This window comes from Scyliorhinus canicula, chromosome 19, assembly GCF_902713615.1.
Source record: "Scyliorhinus canicula chromosome 19, sScyCan1.1, whole genome shotgun sequence".
Classification (NCBI taxonomy): domain Eukaryota; kingdom Metazoa; phylum Chordata; class Chondrichthyes; order Carcharhiniformes; family Scyliorhinidae; genus Scyliorhinus; species Scyliorhinus canicula.
Window position 1 is genome coordinate 70,988,588 of NC_052164.1, and position 22,932 is coordinate 71,011,519.

Below are 22,932 nucleotides of genomic sequence, written 5' to 3' on the forward strand. Positions count from 1 at the left end.
TTCTCGGTGCTGTGAGTGCCAGGAAATATGTGGCTGAACATGCTCGCCATGGGACTTTGTTCCCATTTCGTTAAATTGCGCCCTTGGTCTACATTTCTTCAGAGATAACCTAATGGCTGTTCCTCCTCTGTGAACCAAAGAGTGTCACCAGCTATTCAACCATGGGAGTGCTCTTCCTGAGCTCATTCATAGTAATTTTCCCAGTCTAATAGACTGCAACGAGAAATTCTGGCTCCTACCTGGAGCCTGGTGTTACAGAAGCCATTTCCACTAACACAACAGCCAAGATCAGCTAACTGTAGTTCACGGTCTGTCATTTCCCATTAACTTTGCAGCAGCTTTCTCAATTGTACTCGGTGTGGAATTTGGCACCTAATTTATACTGTTGCATTGAAAAGTTGTGCTCTTTTATGTGCCCGAGTGGGCATGGTGGCATCTGGAGAGGAAAACAGTTTTTTTAATGTAGTGCCCTTCGTGAGCTGAAGACGTCGCAAAGCATAGGGGCTTTTCACAGTAACTTCATTGAAGCCTACTCGTGACAATAAGCGATTTTCATTTCATTTTGCAACCAATTAAGTACTCTTAGTGTAGTCATTATTGTAATGTAGGGAACGAGGCAGCCAATATTGTGCACAGCAAGCTCCCACAAACCGCAATGTTAGGATGGCCAGATAATCTGCCTTGGTGATATTGTTTAAGGGGTAAATATTGGCCAGGGCGCTAGAGATGATTATCAGGAAGCACACGAGCATCCAGCGTTATTTGATGTACCTCCTGCTTTTGATCCAATAATATCTTCAAGAATCAGCTGGATATCGATCAGCAGGATTCTACTCCCCCCATTAGTCCACTAGAGGTGATAACTTATTGCATGGGGATCTATGGTATGAACCTGTGCTCTTTACTACAGGACATTGGTGCTTAACATGTTGGCGTGTTGTTTTATTCAATTTCGAAACAATTTTAAGATAATGCTTCAGTAAAGAGCAGGATCTCTCAGAACCTTAGCTAAACTACAGATGGATAGTAAATTAGTTTCCTGCACTTACTATTTCCCCCATTCTGCACATTTCTACTTAACACTCATTCCTGGGGGGCTGTTTCTCTCATTATAGCATTGAATCCTAGTTTCCAACATCCTGTCATTAAGGAGCAAATATTTATTTCCCATTATCACTCAGGAAATCCCTTTCACTTGCATCAGGTCAAGTATCATACCACAGATAGGGTGGTACTGGTTAATTTGGTCTTGAACATTTATCTTGGAAGCGGAAAGTAGTTGGAATGTGTTGTATACCGTCACGTCCTGAAGACCCACAGCACCAGGGCAGCGAGGCCTCGGGTGCTGTCCATAACTTTGATGGCAGATCCTGGCTTGCTAGCTTACAGTTCAATGTTTGTTTAGTTTGCAGAGAATTTACTTGAACTGTGACCACTCCACTTTACGCAGTGCTAACATTTGGTGAAAAGCGGGTGGTGCCAAGAACTTGAGAAGTTTGCTGTTTCTCCCGTCCCCCCCGTGGTTGTATTCTGAGTGTCTGTCTGGCGAGCTGTGACATACAAGAAAAGAGTTTTGTTTCCAAATCGGACACACAGTTTTGTAGCTGCTGCATTGATGTCAGACTAATACCCATTTCATCCAGTTTGTATTTAGAGACATTTGCACACAAGCTTCATTTCTTATTTCATTTCCCCCTCCACTGATTCATAGGACTCCATTGTTACCTTCAACGTACAACCCGCCCCGTACCCATTCCCTTGTGATGTGCACTTCCTCAGGCTGCCAGCAGGGATCTGAATGTTCTGAGGGCTGTTTGGATGAGACATCGAGCAGAGTCTCCGAATGCCTGTTAATAGTAGCTTGCGTGGATTTTTAAAAGCCCTGTCCCCCTCTAGCCAATGCCTCCAAGAAAGAAATGGATTTATATAGCACTTTTCACCACCTCCGGATGTCCCATTGCACTTTACAACTAATTAAATGTTTGCGACAGCCAATTTGCAGACAGCAAGGTCCCAACAAATATGACAATGACTAGATTTAAAAAAAATAATTTTAATGTTTGTTGAGGGATAATGGTTGAAAAAGGCACCTAAAGAACTCTCCTTCTCTTCAATAGGGCCTTGGGATGCTTATTTATTGCAAAGTCTTTCTGGGAGCTTATTGGGTCAGATTCTCTGGCCGTGTCCGCCCGACGACTGGAGAATCCCACCCGAGGTCAATGGACTTCTTCTTTGACCGCGTCCCGCCCGTGGCGGCGGTCGGGATGGAAGAATCCAGCCCACTGTGTGCAAAATGGCTAAAACATTGGTCATTATAACAGTCATTTTAACTTGAAGCCATTATTTGCATGGGAAGACCTTTGACGTTTACTACAATGAGATTCTATGTGAAAGCAATTTTTCCATTTTCTCCGTGTGAAGCCAAATAATGGGACGTGATTCAACCAAAAAATTTCTTATGTCTGGTTTGGGCGCATTTAGCGGGTCTTTTTCGGCAGTTCCAGCGCCGAGAAGGATCTTGCTATTCAGTGGCAATTTTTTCAATTTTTCCCCTTTGGCCTTAGAGTTTCTCTCCTTCAAAGCCTAGCAGATCTGGTCACCATTTTGGAAGGCTGCCCCGATCTTTCTCTTCCCTGAGCAGCACCCAGACATGCTGGCACTGTGGAATGGGCACTGCCAGGGTGCCCAGCTGGCTCTAGGGTGCCAGGTTGGCCGAGCCTGGGTACTGCTCTGTCCCCGATTTATCCAGGAGTCTCCAATGGCCAGGAAGACCCTCCATGTTTGTTACGCCTGGTCCAGGTTTGTGTGGACCAGTATTAAACGGCGCCCTGGCGAGGTCTCGGAGGCGTGGTCGTTGAGTACCAGGCACAGGAGAATTCGGGGAATGTATATTTAAATGAGCTATAGAGCTCAATTAAATATGCTGATCTGGATCACGCCCAATGAGGTGAGATCCAGCTCACAATGTCTCGTGAGATTTTGCTGGGTCTGCTGAGAAGTTTCGGGTGTCATAAATCCCGGGGCCTTCAACAGCCTCTTCAAGATATTGTGCCCAGTGAATGTTATTAATGGTTGACTGGGGAAACTGGCTTGCTAGCTCCTGTCCTCCCACATTTCTACTCAAAACAATGATTTTGAATTAAACTTTTCTCCCTGTTTCCTCCATGTCGGTGTAGGCCACTTTCAAATGATTGGTTGCAAAGGAGGAACATTGAGCAGCGAGAATGCTGAATTGCGCCAAAGACCAAATGGATTCAGCAAAGCCACTTCTGATACCAACACGGCAAAAATATCAACACCACTCGTGCATGCGGATGGTGGAATATAGATTTTTTTGTTTCTTTTGTATTTAACCCTTTCCATATCAGGGAGGGTTCTGTGTCCTGGGTGCACAGCAGCATCACCAGCCCCCTCAGGACTAGGTTATAAGTAGCACTGATGGCCACAACACTCAACACAGTTGTGACTGACCGTGATCTAAAATGGTGTGCTGGAGAGTGGCAAAAGACCCAACATTTAATACCGCTGCAACTTAGAAGAAATCTATCTGTGTTGATGATATATAAATGACCGTGTGCTATCTCCTTTGTTATGCTGTCTGAATATATAATTTATGGCCATACCTGAATTTTTTACAGGCTTTCAAATGAGCAGTTCACAAGTGTGGCAATTGCCTCTTGTATTTTGTTTAGCAGCTGAGGCCAGAGCCTGAAGAGGGCCAAATGGCATGGGGAACTCTGCTGAATAATTATATCCCCCTCCCCCACCCGTGCAGAGAGTAACTGTTCTAATTTGAAAACAGAATATCAGTGCGTTACGCAGCAGATTGCTTCCCTATGTTAGCATGCCGCTTGAGTTTATTAATTTTCCTATCGATCAAGCAACCCTGAGCGAGAAAGAGAGGACAGTCAATCTGTGCCCCCCACATGCAAATTGAAATCCTCTGCTCTGGGATCAAATGGCTCCTTTTTCTTTGGGTACATGCGTACAGCACCTTCCAAACTCTCAACGACTCCAGATCCACAGCAGTGTGGTTGACTTTTAAATGCCCTCCGGGATGGGCAATAAATGCTGGTCCAGCCAGTGGCACCCGCATCCCATGAACAAATAAAATAAGTTCCCCTCCAGCAACACTTGGAAATATATCACCGTCTCGTCTCTTCACTGTCCCGGAGTCAAAATCCTGGAAATCACTCCCTAACAACACTGTGAGGGTACCTGCACAACAGAGACTGCAGCGGTTCATGAACATACCTCACTACCACCTTCTCGCGGGCAATTAGGGATGGGCAATAAATGCTGGCCAAGCCAAATCCGGTGAAAGGTTTTTTGAAAAAAGTTTCTCCTTTGCAAAGGACACCAATTTAGACAAACTTGGATAATTTTATATTGCGATAATAAACCCTTAATATTGTGATAATAAACGCTGTACAAATAATGGACCCACCTCTTTACTTTTCCACTTGCACACGACAAGGAGTGGGATATGGAATAGTAAAATGGCAGTCTATTATCATTGTTGTGGGTTTTGGATGAAGTTATCCTTGGTCTGTATTGATGGAGGTAAGGCAGTTGATAGACTTTGAGCATTCCAGCTGTGTACAGTACAAGGCTTGGCAGGAGGCTTCATGTAGACCTATCTCTCAGCATATTCTGCCATGTACAGGCCCTCTCGCCAAGGTCCAGATGGGCCTGGGCCACTTCCAGGTCCCTAGTCTCAATAAAGAAAAATGAAGATACCATGGGGCAGCACGGTAGCATGGTGGTTAGCATAAATGCTTCACAGCTCCAGGGTCCCAGGTTCGATTCCGGCTTGGGCCACTGTCTGTGCGGAGTCTGCACGTCCTCCCCGTGTGTGCGTGGGTTTCCTCCGGGTGCTCCGGTTTCCTCCCACAGTCCAAAGATGTGCGGGTTAGGTGGATTGGCCATGCTAAATTGCCCGTAGTGTCCTAAAAAGTAAGGTTAAGGGGGGGTTGTTGGGTTACGGGTATAGGGTGGATACGTGGGTTTGAGTAGGGTGATCATTGCTCGGCACAACATCGAGGGCCGAAGGGCCTGTTCTGTGCTGTACTGTTCTATGTTCTATGTTCTATGAAAACAAAATAGGTCATCAAAAAAAAGTGAGACATGGTTTGAATTTTTTGTATTTAATAAATGCTTTTCTGTCCTTTTTCTGCACAAATGTACTAATTATTGAGGAAAACTTACCTTTGTATACAATGTCACAGTTGATATTAAGCATAACGAGACCATTCAAAAGCTCTTGTCGCATAGTTGAAAAGTGATGGTTCTTGCTTCAACACGTTATTCATGAATGCTCCGCCTTCTCAACCTTTCCCCTCGCGTGAGGTGTGGTGATCCTCAGTATAAATCACCACAAGTCAGTTCCCCTTCAAAGGGAAAAGTGGCCTATGGTCATCTGGGACTAAGGCGACTTTACCTTAACCTCAACACATTGAAAGTGAACAGTATTTTCATTCTTAGGACTTTATGTCTATCCTTTATCTGTGCACGGATGGTGTGACAACTTCAAACGCGTGCTAGCTCTGCTGCCTTAGCGCACACATGTACTCACATAATTTTGTACTAAATGTGTCTCCTGTCCCATTTCCTCCATTTAGTGTAGGCCACTGCCAAAAGATCAGTTGCAAAGGAAAAACATTGAGCAAAGAGACCGAGAATGTTCAGCAGAACACCTTCCTGACACCAAAACGACAAAAATATCAGCGCAACCGTCCACTTACAGGAATGTTGTTTTGTTACTTTTATACATAACCCTTTCTGATCTTAAGATGGTGCTGAGGGCTCGGCCGCAGTCAACATTTTCGCATGTCTGAGCACGGCATCCACATCTCCTGACCCCCTCAGGCTAGGGTACAGTACTTCCCCCGTCCATCACCACATTGATTGCAAGGTGATAGCACAGTGGTTAGCACAGCTGCCTCACAGCAACAGGGACCCAGGTTCAATTCTGACCTTGGGTGACTGTATGGATTCTGCACATTCTCCCTGTGACTGCGTGGGTTTCCTCCGGGTGCTCCGGTTTCCTCCCCCAGTCCAAAGACGGCAGGTTAGGTAGATTGGCCATGCTAAATTGCCCCTTAGCTGTTCAATGCACGGGGATATGGTGCGGGAGTAGGATTACGGGAATAGGGTGGGGGAGCGCTCTTTCAGAGGGTTGGTGCGGACTTGATGGGCTGAATGGCCTCCTTCTGTACCGTAGAGATTCACAATTGGGCAAATCCTGATATTGCATGTGATGGGGAAAAAGCAAGTAATGTGTGTGTATATATGGTTTTGTTTTATTGAAAGTGGAATGCCATTGGGTGCTGCAAACTGACAAGAGGATGGCGCTGGGGTGCCCAGATGCGTGGGTGGATGAACCACCTTTGCTGAACTTTCTAAATGGTATTTCTTTTTTTATTCGACATGAGATGTGGGCGTCGCTGGCTGGACCAGCAGTCATTGCCCATCCCTGAGGGCATTTAAGAATCAACCACATTGCTGTGGGTCTGGAGTGACATGTAGGCCAGACCAGGTAAGGATGACAGATTTCCTCACCTAAAGGACATTCATGAACCTGCGGTGCAATTCTCTCCCCCCCCCCCCCACGCCGGGTGGGAGAATCGCAGGGGCGCTGGGCTAGTCCTGCCACGTCGCCCCGGCACCCGCACATGATTCTCCCACCCCCCCAAAACGCCGCGCCGAGATTTACGGCAGGGCGCCCGGAGAATTGCCACTCGCCGTTTGTAACAGGCGAGCGGCGATTCTCCGGCCCTGATGGGCCAAGCGGCCTGCCCAATACGACCTGGTCGCTGCCGGCGTGAACAGCGCGTGAACGCTGCGGGGGCGGCAAGTGGGGGTGTGGGGGGGGGGGGGGGGGGAAGGAGGATAGAGCACCGGGGCGGAGCTCAAAAGGGGTCTGGCCCACGATCGGTGCCCACCGATTGGCGGGCTCGCGCCTCTGAAGACGCACTCCTTCCTCCGCCGCCTCCAAGATCATTCCTCCATTTCTTGCGGGGCGCCCGCGGCCAACCTGCGCATGCGTGGGTGATGTCATTTACGCGGCGCCGCTTTTACGTGGCGCCAAGGCCCGGCGTGCGTAAATGACGTGGCGCCGCTCCTAGCCCTCCGGTTTTCACTCTGGCGTCGGCACTTAGTCTCCCGCCCCAGATGTTTTTTTTTTACGTCAAATTGACTGGTTCCATGGTTGCCAATGGCTTTAATTCCATATTTTTATTGAATTCAAATTCCACCATCTGTCCGCACTCTGGTCCCAAAGCATTACCCTGGGTCTCTGGATTGCTAGGCTAGTGACAATACCACTATGCCAGTGTCTCCCCATGCATCCAACTAAATCACATCTGCTGCCTCAGTTGGCCAATGCATTCTCTGCTGAACTCATGACTGTAATAAGTCTGCTGAAATACAGGATTTTGTTCTAAACTCATTAATGACAGACATGAGGTTTTACAGAACATGTGTAAGCACAGATTGAATTATTGAGTAACAGAACTTCAACCTTGCATCACCCAGTTGATGCACTATTAACTGAAGCACCAGCCATTAGCACATCAACCTTTTTCTGACATCAATATCTGGCAATCGATTTTCAGCGTGAATGTTTTATTCTGAAATATTGAGCTGCTCCAGAGACCACGTGTTCAGCCAAGCGGTTTCCTGGCACAAAAATATCACCACAGCTCCCCACATGGTAGAGTATGGTTTTGGGCCTTTTACTGATCACCTGTATACCTGTAATGTGTTACTCTGTAAATTAAATCTAAATGTGTGTAAAGATTAGCTCCAGTTCTACCCTTCACCAGCTGGCTCTCTCAAATAGAACATGGCATGGGGCATGTGGTGATATGATTTGTATAGCTGTCTGCCATTGGTGCAGAACACCGGCTTTCCATTGGCCCTGGTCGGGCATGTGCCTCGACCGATTGGTTGAGACCAGTCATGTGACAGCTCTCCGATTGGTCGAGAGGCTGAGTTAACCGCGCCTCCTTACCGAGGTATAAATAGTCGGAGCGCCCGGCGGTCGTCCATTTTATTGTAGACAACCACAGGGCTAAGTTCTAGCTTATCAAAGCTTAACTTTTGTATAGCAACTCGTCTCTCGTGCAATTGATGGCTCATCAGGGCACAAAAATACATGTTCGGGAAGGCAAAGGTAAACGGTTGTGCATGTAATGCAGGGATTATCATTTTTGAAATATGAGTAGCTCATGGGAATAAATTGAACTTGAAATGAAAGTCCGTTGCCGTCGTCCCAGTAAGTGTTTGGATACCATTTAGCGACTGTATGAGTTATCTCACCAGGGAGCAAGCAGCTCCTGTACCCTTGGGCACCAGTGGTCTGTTAATTGTATTTAATTATATACAGCTGGTAGGCATTAACTGGGGTTTCACTTGAGCCCCAAGAAATAGACTAAAATACTGATTACAAAAGCAAAATATTGTGGACGCTGGGAATTGGAATATTTCCAACGTTTTCTGGTTTTTATTTCCGATTTCCAGCATTCCAATATTTTCTTTCTGTTCAGAATGTTTCAATTCACTGCCACTTCTCTTCCAGGAATGCTGAAGAGCTTCTGCTCTCTTCTCTGATGGGATTTCCATTTGTCTATTTTACCAGTTTTGAAGAATGGTCCTTGGCACCAAAACATTAATCCACTTTTTCTCTATCCACAGATGTTGCCAGACTGGCTGAGCATCATTTTCTTCACTTTTTATTGTGAAAACTGCATGTGTTGGGTTGGGAGGTGTTCCTTGTAATGTGTAACTCTAAATAAATCTATAAGCATGTATTAGCTCTGGTCCTATCCTTCAGCAGCTGGCTCGCTGAAATAGAAGATGGCGCGTGACCCAAAAATAAATAATTCTATAGAAGGAAGCGATTAAATGGGCCGTGCATGTGATGTGAACAAAGAACAAAGAAAATTACAGCACAGGAACAGGCCCTTTGGCCCTCCCAGCCTGCTTCCGATCCAGATCCTTTATCTAAACCTGTCGCCTATTATTTTTTCTGAGGGGAAAGAAAAAGAATAAGGAATACCCATTTTTAAAACACGAGTAGGTCATTGGAGTAAATTAGACTTGAAATGCTCCTCTCCACAGATGCTGTCAGATGTGCTGATTTTCTTTCCCCCCCCCCCCCCCCCCCCCCAGCATTCCAACTTCCATCATCCACAATATTTTGTTTCTAACCAGAGGAGGTATATTGGATAGAAAGATCAAATTGACATTTTTATATAGTAGGATGCCCAAGCGCGTTGCAGCAATTAAGTAATCCGGAGTAATTTTCCCTTTTAAACTGCATGCTTGCTTGGCCATGTTGTAATCTGAAAGGTATAGTCTGGGGTCTCTAGCTCTTCCCTATGAGATGTGTGTGGTTGTACAAAGAAAAATTGAAACAAACCAGCTTTATAAAACACGACTACTCCTTGTTTGTTATCAAGGAATATAAAGCAAATCATTTGTACGCATGGTCCCACAAACAGCAATGACACCAATGACCTAAATGGTCAGATGAAGTGCACAAAAATGTGCTTTGGCCTAAGCAAGGAACTACATCCTGTACTGCACTGCCTGACACTTCTCCTATCAATCATCCTGTGTCCAATCGAGTGCTAATTAATTATTGTTTTAATGAACACTGGGTGGCACTTTTCTTCAAACAATAGGTTACTCCTCTGCTGTAGCACAACCTTCCCAGAGACCATCAGAGTGTGTGCTGAAAAGGGAATTATGAACAAGGTACAGGAATAACAGGCCATTCAGCCCCTAAAGCCTGATTAAAGTGTTGCTCTTGGTAAACGTTATTGCGCAGCCGCTGGATTGTCACTTAAACCCAGCAGTGTCACTAATGCCCCTTTACAGCAGGTCAATAGTGACTCCCGTCTCACAGCAAAGTCGATGGCTCATATTTACCCCCCAGAGTTACTCAACGTGCGCCTCAATATTAACAGGCGATGCCTATTGAGCTGATTAACTCCAGAATGAATCAAGAAGGCCTGTAACTCCAGAATGAATGAAGAAGGAATTTGACGTTTAAGATTGACTGCTTTTTTAGGGGAACAGAAAGTGACTGAGGGTGCTTCAATAAGAAGGTAACTTCTCAGAAACTTAAACAAAATATAATTGAAAAATGGAAAAAAGTAAGCCAGGCCACGACAATGGGAGAGAATCCCTCTACAGGGTGGTTTCTGGCTGCACCCAGGTGGTTAGGGAGGGTCTGTAAGCCAGCCCAGAGTATTAATACTAAAGAGCCCTGCTCTGGATACCATGCAGTAAGTCTTTATTAACAACCACTGTATAATATATAGGGTACAGCTATGGAGCTGACACCACCCTAGGTCTTTATACATTTCTGTCCATCTTTCAACTGACCCTGGTTCTGTCACATGCCTTCCTCTATCACGGTGGTACTGTACCCACATTAACGTTGTATTACCCAGACCCAATTACTACAGGTAACACTCTCTGGTCTGCCACTGCCTGTCCACCTGCAGGCAATTGAATTGCGCAACGCAACCCCTTCCATCACATGGGGGAACTGGAGGCCAACCGAAAAATCCCAGTCAGCCACGTTTTACAACCACTAACTAGGAGCCCTATGAGACCAAGGGGCAGAAAGCTGGGCCTCAAGAACACTTCCCCACAAAATGGCCCTTACCGGGAATGGTGTCTGGAAACAATGCTGATATTTTCAGCCCTGTCAGCCTCTGTTCCCAACCTTGGTGGGACCCGAAAATCCTACCCTATATATTTTAAGGGTGTTATAACCACAGCGGACGTCACGGGATAGGAACCATCAGGTTTCCCGTGCCCTCCGAGCAATATGAACTTCCCGAGTAAAGGGGCGGGGCTTCTCCCTAACAGGTGTAGCTCTCAAGTATTAAAAAAACCTAACCTGGGTGCTGGTCGGGAAGGAGCCCCTCCGGGAAGTGATGGTAATTTGATTGTAAATAATAATAGATCTCTTTGCGCTCTAACCTACAACTTATGCTTGGCTACTTACCTTGGATCTAACAAATGGACACGCATTTTAAGTTGTGTGGGGAAAGCGAACGGGAGTGGACCAAAAGTGCCGTTGGTCTCAGTTAATTTCCCTTGCCAAGCGTTGCAGAACTATATACTTCTCAGTCTGATTTGACCCAGTGAAAGGCTTTGGCGTGTCATCTTCAAATTTATGCCAAGCTCAGCATTTGTTTATTGCTGGTCTACTTTGATATAGACCTGTAAACATCCATGTGCCAAGTCAAACTGCGCCTTGCTTTGTGTCGCTAAGCTGATGTTATCCAAACTTTGAGAGGATGGAATTAAAACATTTTTTCACTGTTTGAAATAATAGGAGGTTGGTACAGAAAGGGGTTGTGTCAGACATTAAAGCATTTTTGAACAACTGTTTGTTCCTCCAAATGTGCTTCACAATATATGCCTGCAGCATTGGAAGTTGAGGAAGCTGATGTCATAGAGCGACTGTGGAATCTCAGAGGGTTCAACAGGAAACTGGGTCCTTTCATCGGGAGAAGTTTTCTCAGAGGATTTTGTGTGTCTGAGTGAAAGGTCACGGCCTGTGTTTGTGGCGTGGGAAATTCTCAGCACATGCTAGGCCCATTCAATGGCTCCTGTATCCTGACATTGTCCTGCAAGGACAATATCATCGTCATGCAAGCAGCTGCTGGAGTATCTGACTGGAGGGAATCGCGTAATCTTTCTGTACTTGGCTATTCCGTAGTAGGAAGTACCTGTTCTCTGCCCTGGTGAGCACATTTTTTGGAGATGGACAGATGTTTAATCAGTAAGGGAATCGAGGGTTATTGGGATAAGGCGGGAAAGTGGGAGGATTATCAGTTCAATCACTATCTCATGGAATGACGGAGCTGACTCGATGGGCCGAATGGCCTACTTCTGCCTCTGACCTTCATGGTCCACTCCCAAATGGATCCCATCTTGGTCCTCGACCTGTGCTCACTGCCAATCTCTGTTGCTAACCGGTTTACCTTCTGGTTTATGCTGCACCTTTTGGGTTTTTGAGTAGAAGGCTGAGAAATTTCGAAAATATAAAATGGCTATTCCAGCATTTTTTATTCTCGATACGTGTGATAAGTTCACTATGGTGCTCAACAATCTGGTGGTTTTCAGGGGCGGGATTCTCTGAGCCCTGGGCTGGGCCGGAGAATCCCTGCGAACAGGCCACGCCGCCCCAACGCCGGCTCGTGATCCTCCACCGAGCGAAGAATCGGCACCATTGCCGCCAGCGGTGGGCGCAGCGCCGGTTGCGGGCTGCCCTACGTGGCCGGCCCGCCGATTCTCCGGGCTGTATGGGACGAGCGGCTGTAAGAAAACAGCCGAATCCCGCCGGCGCCATTCTAACCTGCTCTGGGCCGGCGGGACCTCGGCGTGGAAGGGTCGGGTGGTGGCCTGTGGGGGGGCGGGGGGGGGGGGGGGGGGGGGGGTGAGGCGGGTCTGACCCCTGGGGGAGGCCTCCGATGTGGCCTGGCCCGCAATCGGGGCCCACCAATCGGCGGGCTGGCCTCTGTGGCTGGGCGCCTCCTTTCCTACGCGCCGACCCCTGTAGTCCTGCGCCATGTTGAGTTGGGGCCGGCGCGTTGAAGGCCACTGCGCATGTCCTTGTTGGCTCCAGCGCAACTGCGCATGCGCGGATCCAGCAGTGCACAGTTCACGCCGGAATCGGCAGCTGGAGCGGCACGAACCACTCCAGCGCCGTGCTGGCTCCCTGTAGGGGCCAGAATTAGTTCTGGGAGCGGCCCGTTGATGGCGTCGTAAAACACGACGGTGTTTTAGGCAGCGTGGACACTGCTGCGGGATGGGAGAAATGTCGGAAGTCACCAATCCTGTTTTCACCCCCCCGAGCATGGGCATTGACAATGACAGTCTGGCGACAGGTCAATTGTGCCGTCTCATTTTCATTTTATAATAATACACTTGGTTTAAGGATGTGGCCAACTTCTGTCAACTTGATCACATTTACTGATGGGTGGGGGATGGGCAAATGGTTAAGAGAAAACTTGGTTCAATCTTTTTAAAATGACACTCTTGTGTATAAATGCACCAATTACATTTTGCTGCCTGGAGGTAGGAATTTGGATCAAAGCGGAGTGTTTACCCTCCAGCTATGGGTTTCATCTCCAAGAGGGAGGGAAGAAAGTAGAAGGGCACATCATACTTTCCTTTAGATCTGTTACCGGGCAAGATGCTGGGGACGTTTCTCCCCTATTTATTGGTGCAAGAACTATTTAAATGATTAAGATTCCAATGCAGGCAGAAATGGTTGATGACTTACCACAGCACTGTAAACCATCCAACATCCCAACACATCCAAATGTTTAGTAACAAAAGCAAGGGATGAAAACCCCCTTCCTCCTTGTGAACCACAGAATGCAGAGGTTTGAAGTTCGATTTGCGGTGTCTTGTTGAGTTGGAGAATCTCAGCTGGTGTAGTACCAGGGGTTATATTGTCCCCTGCGACCCTGCTACTGATCACCATCCAGTGACCCTCATGCCCATGTCCTCCAGCCGAGACCCAGGATTGGGTTGTGGCACCTCTCTGCCCTCCTTTCCAGTTCAGATACTGACACCTACTGTTGAGGCTCACAGATTGAAGCTGGGCACTCGAGCCATCACCTTCGGTGAAAGAGGGAGGTGTTTCTCACAAACGTCATGCCGGCGAGTGGAGGACTGCTCTACCAGTGAACTAGTGATTATGAGATTCCTGTTTTGCCAGTTGGAGCCCTCTAGCCTCAGTCAGAAGGCTGCACGTTCAAGCCCCACACCAGAATTTGAACATTAGATCTAGTTGGCATACCTGTGATCAGTGAAGGAGTGCCATCTTTCAGGTGGACTGTTAAATTGAGGGCCTGACTCTGTGAGCATGGCCTGTGATGAGGTGATATATTCTTCCTGTTGAGAAGGGGTTCCCTGTTCCATCCAGGAATTAAACAAAGTAGTGTGTTGTGGAACTGAGCTGTAGGAACTGGGAAAGTCGCCAGTTTGTGCTACAGTGAATCTTCAGATAACAGTTGAGGCCCCAGTTGGGATTGTATGCTTGACCTCTCATATTAAGGGTACATTAACACTTAGAACAAGTTAATCTAGCCCTGTCAATACCCAGAAACCATGTGTGTCCTAGTCTATATGCATCCCTCAATCACCACAAAACAGATTATCTGGTCATTATCACAGTTCTTGAGCACATATCGGCTGCCATACCTCCTACGTTACAACAGTGACTACACTTCCAAATGTATTTCATGACTGGTAGTCAAATGAGCGTTGAGATGTCAGGTAGTCATGAAAAGTGCGATCTAAATGCAAGTCTTTTTCTTAGCACTACCAGCTGAAACAAGAGCTCTGTGTTTGAAAGTGAAAATATTGGTTGAAGATGCAGTTGGCATTGACAACGCTTGGCCCACGGTTGCATGATCTGCCAACGCAGACTCTCCAATCTGGTCAAGCTACAAAAGGACGCGGTGCCAGAGGACTGACTGACTGCTTGTGGGGACATGTCCCGATATCTGGCACTATATTCGAGACTGGGATGTGGGAATGGGGTGGGGTGAGGTAGAAAACTGGTGGAGCAGAGCAGGGTGTTTGAAACCCCACTCTGTTGGAAACGAGCCAAGGATTGTTTAAACAGTGGGCCAGGCTCCTTTCTTATTGCCATGGGAATTGGATACAGAAATGTTGCTTTGTTGTGTTATCCTGAGACCTTCTATTTTATAAATGTCAGGAATCGGACGCATGCCGTTGTTTCTGCCAACAACTGAAACAGTGAGGAGAGCTGTTGACGCCAATGGAAACTGGGTGGGGTGAACCGAATGGTCCACGCTTGTACTCTGAAGATGCTAAGTAACATGGGGAAGAATAATCTGTTGGTTCCGTTGGATATGAAAGTCATGCATCTTGTCTGCAACAGCTCTATGCTTCAAGGAATAGCCAAAGTCTTCCAATTTCCTATGCAGATGTCATCCAGTAGCGAGACTGAAGCTCCCCATTTGTCACAATATGTTCCGGCCCTTTGTTCTCTTCTTTCCCCCTCCACCCCCTACCCCATGCTGAATTCCCTATCTCGGGCTGGTCACCATTAATGACAGAGGTAAGAGAAATTGAACCACATTCTCCACAGCAACTGTCTTGCACCCACTATGTTTTATTGCTGAGTCTTGGGGGCTGGTTTAGCACAGTGGGCTAAACAGCTGGCTTGTAATGCAGAACAAGACCTGCAGCGCGGGTTCAATTCCCATACTGGCCTCCCCGAACAGGTGCCAGAATGTGCTGACTAGGGGCCTTTGCACAGTCATTTTATTGAAACCTACTTGTGACAATGAGCGATTATTATTATTATTATTATTTTCGAGCAGCAGGTCCTTTGCTCGGGGGATTTTCACAGTAACGTCATTGCAGTGTTAATGTAAGCCTACTTGTGACAATGAAGATTTATTATTATAAAAAAGGTGGATTTCAAGGAGGAAGGGAATGCCATTTTTAATAATAATTTTAGAATATCAAATTCTTTTTTTCATTTAAGAGGCAATTTAGCGTGGCCAATCCATCTAACCTGCACGTCTTTGGGTTGTGGGGGTGAAACCCACACAGACTCTAGGAGAATTGGGACACTCCACACAGACAGTGACCTAGAACTGGATGGGACCTCGGACCTAGGTGCGTGAGGTAGTAGTGCTAACGATTGCCTCCTTTATTGAATGAAATGAAAATCGCTTATTGTCACGAGCAGGCTTCAATGAAGTTACTGTGAAAACTTATACTTGACTTGTACTTAAACTTGACTTATATCAAAACCCCTCATAATCTAAGTTTGGTGGATGAGCTGAATGCAACGCAGAACAGCGCACATAATAACAGGAGGGATGTGAGAAGCAAGCTTGTATCCTTGTGGGGGAAATGATTCCCCTGCCACCTTTTGAGAAATGTGTTGAGCGTCTGCTCTCTTTTCATGGAGCCTGTACAACACTGCCCCCTTGTGTGCCACTAGGGCATTGACAGTGATAGTGCCTCTTGAGGTTTACTGTTTGCAGGAGTTTCACCACTTCTGATGACAGTGGTAGTTAAAGATCAGCAGGATTTGGTGAAGCACCTGTTGGAGACTGAGGTGAGGTGACAACTTTGTTTTTGTCAAACAAATATTTTATTGCTGAGTCTGAGAGTTCTGATGGCACACTCCTGTCGTGTAAGGAGATTGGTTAGCTTAGTTGGCTGGACAGTTGGTTCGTGATGTGGAGTGACGGCAGCAGAATGGGTTCAATTCCCGTACAGGTTGAGGTTATTCATCAAGACCCTGCGATCACAACCTTGCCCCTCATCTGAGGTGTGATGACCCTCTGTTTAAACTGCCACCAGTCAACTCTCTCTGAGAAGGGGGAGCAGTCTATCACTCTCTGGGAGTGTGGCAACATTTTTTTTTCATAGAATCCCTGCAGTGTCGGCCCATCGAATCTGCACCGACCCTTGGAAAGAGCACCATACCTAGGCCCATGCCCCGCACCTTTTGGACACTAAGGGACAATTTAGCATGGCCAATCCATTTAACCTGCACATCTTTGGACAGTGGGAGGAAACTGGAGCACGCGGAAAACACCCACACTGTCATGGGGAGAAAGTGCAAGCTTTCCCAAGGCCAGAATTGAACTCAGGTCCCTGGTGCTGTGAGACAGCAGTGCTAACCACCATGCCACCCAGTATAAGAAGTCTTGGGAGCTGCATTTTTATATTGGGTAGACCGTCTGTGTATGAATAAGGTTGATATTTCAAAGCAATTGGCTGAATCATAGTACAAGAGGCATCCAATCCAGTGCAAAAGACCAGCATTGGGCGTAAATCGGATTTGTCCAGTTTAAATTTTGCAGGCCCCGAGAGCTGTCCAGACTGCTTCATAGGTGAATGAATCTTTAAAGTAGAGTAAGAAGTCTTACAACACCAGGTTAAAGTCCAACAGGTTTGATTCAAACACGAGCTTTCGGAGCGCAGCTCCTTCCTCAGACCTGAGGAAGGAGCAGTGCTCCGAAAGCTTGTGTTTGAAACAAACCTGTTGGACTTTAACCTGGTGTTGTAAGACTTCTTACTGTGCTCACCCCAGTCCAACGCCGGCATCTCCACATCATCTTTAAAGTAGGGCACCTATCAACAACTTTGGGTATAAGGAAATGAAAAGGCCTAGTCTAGGCAGCTTTACAAAGCGCCGAGAAAAAATAGTCTGAGTCTATGTTGGGCAGGGCCTTTTCCCGGGTAGATTTAACCCATTAAATTGGCCTTCACTGGGTCCATGTTGCACCTGTAAAACAGGTTCGTCAAGATCCAATGCTTACCCCAAGATGCAAACTAAACAGTGTGCATAAACTAGCATCTTGGTCAAACTTATTGTTGGAACACAGGAGAGCATCCCTGTATAAAAGAGATTAAAAGAGTGGGTTAACTGTGCTTTGTGAAAACTCTCTTCGCTTAAACCTGAATATTCCAATTCAATATATAATGACTTCTGCTTCATATCTAAGAGTCTAAAATGACATTCTGTTTAAGGATGCATTCAATGAAACTGATCTGTTAAAGGAGAGATTTAATTTAAACTGAAATATTTTTCTATCTCTGTAGTTTAATCCCTTTCAGATGATGTTTAATGCCTTTAAGCCACATATCAGCAGAATCTGCTTAACGATATCTATAATTTAGAATTCAAAGAATCCCACCATTAAAACATTGTACAGATTTGAATCCCAAAACTCCTCAACTATATTTTTTATTGCATCTTCCTTAACATTTGCAATAATTAATCTTATTTATGATAAATATGAATAAGAACTTAATTTTAGCAGTAGTCATAAATTAGTTGAAAATAAAATTGTATTCCGTATTCTAGTCCTCTGCAGCTTTGGTAGTAATGTGCAAACATTTAATACGTCTGAATGATGGTGCTCTGCATAAATTTAGTGGAAGTGTTAACCTTCTTAAATTAAATGGTTGGAAACCTACATAAAAATGGTGTTAAGTGGGCATGCATTAGGCATTAAATTATAGTCCTCTCTAGATCGACTTATAATACAATACAAATTGTATTTACATCTTCCGATCGTCCTCTCCAGTGATAATGGGAGTAGGTGTCAGCCATGTGGCCCATCGATCTTGTTCCGCCATTCATGGCTGACGATCCACCTCCATGGCATTTTCCCCCTGCTATCCCCACATCTCTTTGATGTAATTAGTACCCAGAAATCGGATCGAATTTTTCTGTGATTGAGCGCACACAGTGAAATTCCAAAGATCCACTACCCTCTTTGAGTGAAGAGATGTATCCTTATCTCAGTCTTAAATGGCATACACCTTATTCTGAGACTGATGTTTCCCCTGGTTCTAGTCTCGCCAGCCAGAGGAAACTGCTGATTCACATCTGTCCTGGCATGCCCTGAAGTTTCAGTGAGATCACATCTCATTCTTCGCAACATTACATTCACTTCCTTGCGATCGAGTGCAGTGGGCAGACCTTTTGAGCACCTTTTAAGATAAGTGAGATTGGAGGTGAGAGTGCTTAACTGCTAATTTCGGAGGCTCTTCAAATAGTCTTGTTTTCTGAGGTACACAATCATTGGTGTGTTTAAAAATGTTTCCTGAAAATAATTTTATGAAGCTAACTAGTGCACAGCAACAAAAGTAGCAAATGGCTCAGTATAATTCAATGAAAATCATCTTAAATCTGATTACTCTGGGTAGAGGATTTGGTTGCTTACAGGTCATTTTTTTGCTAGAGAAACTGATTTGCAGCTGTATTAATAAAAGTACGTCAGATTATTGTCCTTGAATGCACTTTGATGTTGAGACAGAGAAAATTATTTTGCGTTGTGCTCCTGATTGTGCTGGTTGTTCAAACATTTTTATGTCCATAGTTATGCAAATTAATTTTAAAGGAGACTTTAACTGTAACCTGGTCAATACAACTTCAATTGCATTTTAGGTACAGCCTACTCCATTATGTGTAGCATTCTCATGGTACCTTAGATGTAACAAATCTATGCCAAAAGAAAATACTACTTTTTCCGGTCAGTTTTTCTGATTTGCTAATCTTGCCTTCTCCCCAAAGAGAGAAGTTAAACAGCTGCCAGTTCGTGAAACATCTAACGTCAATAGCCTGCTTCGTTGGCTGTCCCTCGATTGGATGATGACATTACTCAGGGCTGTGGGTTTCTGCCATGGCTCCTCATGTGACTGAACAGGCCGATTCTCGACTCCCAGATCATTGGGCACAAGACGTCCCATGAGATTAAGAGATCTGGAGTGTGGGATTCACTTCATTTCCTTTCCTTCTCTGCCCGCCACTCTGAATCATAGAATCCCTGCAGTGCAGAGGGAGGCCATTCAGGCCATTGAGCCCCCACCAACCCTCTGAAAGAGCACTCCACCCAAGCCCACTTTCCTGCCCTATCCCAATAGCCCCTTATCCAAACCTTCATATCCCTGGACAATAAGGGGCAATTTTTAAGCACGGTCAATCCACCTAACGTGCACATGTTTAGACTGCAAGGGGAAACCGGAGCACCCAGAGGAAACCCACACAGACATAGAGAATGTACAAACTCCACACACAGTCACCCAAGGCAGTAATTGAACCTGGACCCTGGAGCTAACCACTGTGCCTCAACATTTTTTTGTAAGTCAAAGCATGAGGCAGCTTGATGAACACATTGCTGACATTTTGAATGATTGGCAGCAAGTTCCTCCCCGTGTCAATGCTGCCAAGCTTCAAAGAGAGCTTCAGAGTTTCTTTCAAAGCATTTTCTTGGTTCTTCCCTGGAAGGTTGGTGGGGAAGATAGTTTTGCAGGAATTTTGCCTGAATGCTTGTGGATTTGGTTTCAGAAAAGACACTAACATCTTTTTGGCAGTCCTCCCATTGAAGCCGGAGGATGTGGCAGGAGCATTGCTGATGGACTTTCTCCACCACCCTCGTGTGTCACTGGTGTACAGCCCAAGTGTCCCTTCAGTACAGGTGCATCAGTTTGAAAATTGTCCAGTACACTAGGATTTCTGTTGACTTGTGAAGGTCTTGTCAAACACTTGTGCCATAGGTCACTATAGGTTATGCTGGGTCACTGTCAGTGCGGAGTCTGCACGTTCTCCCCGGGTCTGCGTGGGTTTCCTCCGGGTGCTCCAGTTTCCTCTCTCAATCCAAAGATGTGCAGGTTAGATTGATTGGCCATGCTAAAAGAGGTTAGAAGGGGTTATTGGGTTATGGGGATAGGGTGGTAGTGAGGGCTTAAATGGGTTGGTGCAGACTCGATGGGCCGAATGGCCTCCTGCACTGTATGTTCTAAAAATAGTTTGTAGAGTGCTGAATTGGCACAGCTGATCCGTTGTTGGGTGATCTCATGAATGGTGGCCTTTCGAGCGAGGTGGCTGCCAAGGTATGGGAAATGCTCAACATATTCCAGAATGTCTCCTTCAACATGAGGTGGGATATTTGGCCTGTAACTAAACTTGGGAATAAATCTGTTTAATTTTGTACAGGAAACATCTGAGGAATTAGTTTAAAGGAATAGGCTGGAAAAGCATCTAAGCATCATAGCAAGCACCAGACTGCTGATAAGCAATGCCGTAGGAGATCAACAGCACGTCCAAACTTTAGGCGCTGTACAATTGTACCCAAATGTGTCACCTTCCTTCTTGGTTACAGATCCAACAGGGGGTTTGCCCCCATAATTTGTTGCGAGTTCAATCATGAGTGTTGTAAAACATGGGATAATTTGCTATAATTCCTTTTACTCCTGGGCAGAATTTCAATATGTTACAGGAAATCTCATGTGTGCATTAAACATTTTGAGGACTACTTAAAAATAATCCAATGATTTTCAAACTTCTGCATGGTGGAATGCCTTCCAGGATCCTTTGTTCCAAAACATGGTTTAGCTACCAAAAAAGAAAACATTAATTTGAGAAATAATATCTATTTAGTGTTCAATGGTTTGTTTGATCTGTGCTTGATTGTTAGTCCATTCACAGTCTGTTTGCTGTGCTTAATTAATGAAACCTGTTAGTGGAATTAGAGAATTAACTAACTGACACCTCTAGAGGATTCCAGAACTTGGATTCTTGTTGAGACTGTGCTTGTAAAAATCTTGTAATTACTGAAATATTTTAAAGTACTGTGACCCAACCCATTGTACACTTAGACTTACAACTAGTGTCATCTGTGCATTGCCCTGTGATAAATCATACCTGAAGATATACAGCAAACCAGAGAATACATATCAATTTGTATAAACAGCTGCAAGAATTACAGAGCTCTTGGCACAGTGCAAGCTCAATATCCTGACTGACCTCAGTTGGAGCAAAATATAAATGGAGCACTACATACGGGAATAGTGTTTTTTCCCCCTCATTATTTGGGTGGTAATTTGGTGGTGATAATTGCACACCCACTGTAGAATCTGCATGATTTTCATACTGTCGATATCAACGTCTGTCTCTGATTAGACATTGGATTGGACTTTACAAGTATTTAAAAAATAACTTGATCCATCATGTTGTGTTGCTCTCTTACCAAATCATTCCAATAAATCTATTCCACGGTGCCAATTGTAGCTTTGCATGGATTAAAGGCAAGATGTAATTCACGTTAAGAGTCAGCACAGACATGGGGTGGTCAAATCATTTCTTTTTTTGCATTGTTCTTTAGTGCTGATCCTGGGTGAGTCACGAGTAGGTCCGTTGAAAAGCAACCAGTTGCTATCTGGTGAATACAAATCTCCATTGCCTTCTGTTGCTTATTTTAATTGCTTGCGTAGAATTTTAATGTTTTGAAGAATGGAATTGGTGGGTTCAATTGGACATTTAAACTGTAACAGGATTAAGGGCCAATAGCTGGACCATTGCTCCGACTCCACTTCGGCATGCCTACAATATTACACAGTGGGTTTTAACATTGTCCTTTATAACTTATGACATTGTTCATGTTGAAACACCTTGAAATTACTTGTTAAAGGGGCAGCACAGTGGTTTGTACTGCTGCCTCAAGGCGTCGAGGGCCCGGGTTCGATCCTGGCCCCGGGCCACTGTGGAAATCTCACTGTGTCTGTGTAGGTCTCACCCCACAACCCAAAGATGTGCAGGGTAGGTGGATTGGCCACGCTAAATTACCCCTTAATAAAAAAAAAATACTTGTTAAAGTGTACTGGCTGTGGTTGTTGTGAAGGTAAATGGGGCAACCATTCTGTATAATCAAATTCACAGCTACCAGACTCCTCAACGACTCTCCCTTGGACTGATCTATTCCCTGAAAGACCGCTATTCACAGCGCCCTATGCTGCTCTTGTTTTGCCCTTGTTTCGCACTGTAACCAATCACTATTTATTGATGCACCATTTTCAATGTACTCTCTCGATTATTCTTTTGTCTATTATGTACATACCGTGTACGAACCCTTGGCCGCAGAAAAATACTTTTCACTGTACTTTGAGACGTGACAAGGTAAGCAATCAAGTTGGTTGCCTGCATTTGATGGCCTTTGATGAAAAGGACCATTGACTAGGGCAACTCCCTGCTCAGACGGTAATCATAAAAATGAAGGTTGACGAAATGCGGAATTCTAGATTTAAACGATATGCTGTCCTAGATGTGCATTGATAGCCCTGTCAATGTTCTTGAATTATTTTTGGTAGTAGCCTTGTTTTCAAACTTATCATTGTTAGATCCAGATCTTTACGCTAGTGATTTGTTTAATATAGTCTTCAGAAACTTTGTAGTTTAGCTTCCGATTTTTTAAAGTTCTAATTTGCCAAGTGTTGAATTTGCTACAAGCATGCTTAAACTAGTTTTGAAGGAAGCAAGGGCACAAGGAGACGAGATAATGAAAATGTTCTGGGAATTTTATACTGAAAGGAATTACAACTGAATTTCCAAAC

The 22,932-nt window shown here is 45.3% G+C and overlaps 1 protein-coding gene across 4 annotated transcripts in view; it reads left to right on the forward strand.

The window, feature by feature from the left end:
* Window positions 1-22,932, forward strand: part of LOC119953891 (endothelial cell-selective adhesion molecule-like) — a 148,328-nt gene that overhangs the window by 79,951 nt on the left and 45,445 nt on the right. Inside the window, exon 1 of one of the 4 annotated variants that reach the window (XM_038778524.1) lies at window positions 15,005-15,127. The exons of the other annotated variants lie outside the window; for them this stretch is intronic. The gene's annotated coding sequence lies outside the window, so the exon portion shown is untranslated. Of the gene's footprint in view, window positions 1-15,004; window positions 15,128-22,932 lie in introns of those variants that run through there. 4 annotated transcript variants of the gene reach the window in all.